The sequence below is a fragment of the Trifolium pratense genome, linkage group LG5 (genome assembly GCF_020283565.1).
Source record: "Trifolium pratense cultivar HEN17-A07 linkage group LG5, ARS_RC_1.1, whole genome shotgun sequence".
NCBI lineage: Eukaryota > Viridiplantae > Streptophyta > Magnoliopsida > Fabales > Fabaceae > Trifolium > Trifolium pratense.
Genome location: NC_060063.1, coordinates 35,533,367 through 35,536,458, shown reverse-complemented (window position 1 = coordinate 35,536,458; position 3,092 = coordinate 35,533,367). Strand labels below are relative to the sequence as shown.

Below are 3,092 nucleotides of genomic sequence, written 5' to 3'. Positions count from 1 at the left end.
TATTGTGCGAACAATTATGACTATTGCATGATATTCACTAGGTTAATTATTTGCTTTTAATCTCCGTTGTGCTAGCATGATTTTAATTATGCCGTGATTTTGTATTATTACCATGTGACGCCTAGATTGTCTTAAGTGTTTTATTTATTTATATTCAATAAATTCGCGTTTAAGGGGTTTGGGTGTTACTATAGCACTTTTTTTTGGCTTTAATAACACTTTAAAGTGCTATAGAAGCTGGTGCTATTATAAGTCTGTGCCTATTATAGCACTTTTAAAAGTGCTATCGTATGTCCTATCTTTAATAGCACTTATACACTAAAGCGCTATAGTATGTCTGTTTATTTTTTCTGTATGTTTTAATAACACTTTATAAAAAAAGCGCTATTGTAGGTCTTTTTAAAAAAAAAAAAAATTATATATATACACAACAGGGAGCCTTTTTTTTTATACGTAACCTGGAGCTTAAATTGAAATTTTAAAAATAATTTCATTAAAAACTAACATGAATAATATTCAATACAATTGTATATACATATAGATATTCAATACATAAGTCTCACCCACCAAAACTAACTTATTATGTCTACTACAAAGGTGCTATACCTCCACAACCATATTCACTCACCTATCCCTACACTTAATGTTCCTATCAATTAATAATCAACTTGTACATCTTAGGATTACTCGCAGCAAACTAATAATCAACTTGAATGCCTTGGGATTGCTCGCAAGCCAACACCATTCTCATATTACCAAGAAGTCCCTAAAAATTAAACAATATGAGAGGAATTAAGAGTAGCAAATATATGAAACAAAAACAGACTGAAAGGTATAAATATAAAGCAAAATCTCACTATTCTTACCATGACAACTTCTCTCATTGAAGGAACAAATATAAAGCTAATTTCTTACTAAAGACGATTACCTGTATATATTAGAATATGGATACAAGGTTAGAGTAATTTCAGCAAAGGATCTGTTGTAGCAAAAGCCATTGGAGGAGAAATATAAATCATTCAATAACATTGTTGAGTATAAAACGCAGGACAACGAAAAAAGCATGTTTCTTAAAGTTGTTACGAAATGTGGGACAAAAAAGTTACCTGCAAGATGCAACTTGAGACTTGTAGGCAACTTAATCTAAAATAATAGGCTCTATGGCAGGAACATAACAATCATAATGACTAAAAATTGGAATAAACACAAACCAGAGAAGAGTATACTTACATTATCCAACTTCCCCGGGGATAACATTTGTGAACATATATTCCACTCATCCGTTCTTTAAATCCATTACTAGTTTCACAATTCTAGTACACTTGTACACACACTTGAACCTACACTAAAAAGAACTCAAACGACTTACACATAGGCATACAATTATGCACCACAATAGCATTTTTAACAAACCAATATCCATCACCAAATGCACACTCATATACACAAGATTCTCCCAACTTGAGAAAACCACAATACAGAGGAAATATAATAGCAAAAACTGAAACCCAAGAATTGAACCAAGTAGAAAATGATGACCAAAAGGTTGAACCTCTTACTTTGGCCACTTCTTAATTCATATATCAAAGCATGTCAAATTACCTGTACAATAAAAACAAAGATAAATCATACTATATGAACTAGAACTAATTAATGGTAAGTTAAATTATATTACAGTAGCAGAGACATCAACATAGGGATTGAAAACATTATAAATTTAGCTTTTTATCTTAAAATTGAAAATCATCACTTATTGTAACCTGCAAGTTTATGGAGAAGATGCATATGAGCTTTACAAGAACCATTCCATCACTACCCAAAACTCATGTGCAACAAACAGCTCCAACTGTATAAACACAACAGCAAGATTAAAAGATTAACACTTTTTCATGTGGCAAAGATGATCAACAATCTATGTCTAAAATCACAGAAAGATAGAACAACCTAATTAATCTAATCTATGGCGAGAACATAACAGAAACAAGGATTAATTTACAACTTCAATTTTTTTCTTTAAAAAATTTCCTCATATACATTCACAAACCAACAAACCGAACCAGCACTAATACTCAAAGCAAACTGCAAATTTTTGCTAACTATATTCCACTGTGATGCAACTTTGATTTAAACGATGTAGAAAATTGACAAAGAAAGTGAAACTGCTATTTTTTTTCACAAAACAAATAAAGTAAAATTGAAATATGATAATCACCTATATGTATAGGAACTGATAAACTAGCCACTCAAAAATGCAGTCCCTTGGTTACAAGAAATCTTCACATAGTTACCCTTTCTGTAATCCTGATAATCACCTATATGTAAGTTCTTATTTTCTCACTTTTTAAATTTAATTGTTATTTTGATTATATGTATCCATCAAATTGTGTTGTATTGTCAATGAGTGAGTTTTGCCAGACATTAAGGTACACTATTCATGAGAGAATGCACATAGCAGAAATAGCAATGAAATTACGTACCTTTGAGCTCCCGTAAAGCAACAGGAATGGGCCCAAAGCCTTTTCAGATATATTGATTCTTGGCATTTCTAGCAAGAACCTAAAACACACCTTAATATTAACAATCCCATATAATATGAATCAATGTTATTAAAATTAAAAATATATAGAACTAATCAAAACATTGGGCACTCACCCTGTACATGTCCAGGCTTGAAATTGAAAGAAGTTCCCCTATCTATGCTAGAATCAAGCTTAGGGATTTTAGTTGTTTAATTTGCTTATCATAACCAAGCTTCTACATTGCGGGGTCGGCGACGCCGAAATCAAAATAATCAATGGTGTTCATGAATGGCCCTACAATTTTGAACGATGGAATGGAACTTAGAGAAGAGAAGTCCTTTCTCAATTTTGATCTCTGTTTTATTTTTATTTTTTTAATTATTATTATTATTATTATTATTATTATTATTATTATTCAACAACACAAAAACCAAGTGGTCATAGGTTCGACACCCAACAACGACAGATTTTTATTTTTAATTTGTTTACTATAGCACTTACCTTCAAAGCGCTATTATATGATATTACCTTTAATAGCGCTTTTTCAAAAATGGTATTATTGTGTTCTGCTTT

At 31.0% G+C, this 3,092-nt stretch overlaps 1 long non-coding RNA gene across 1 annotated transcript; it reads right to left on the bottom strand.

Annotated features, from left to right (window-relative positions):
- Positions 1-686: 686 nt before the first annotated feature.
- On the bottom strand, positions 687-1,984 carry LOC123885174. Its single transcript, XR_006801094.1, has 4 exons — positions 1,761-1,984; positions 1,231-1,602; positions 867-928; positions 687-766 (listed from the first exon to the last, which is right to left on the bottom strand). It is a non-coding gene; the product is annotated as an uncharacterized LOC123885174 (long non-coding RNA).
- Between the last annotated feature and the right edge of the window lie 1,108 nt (positions 1,985-3,092).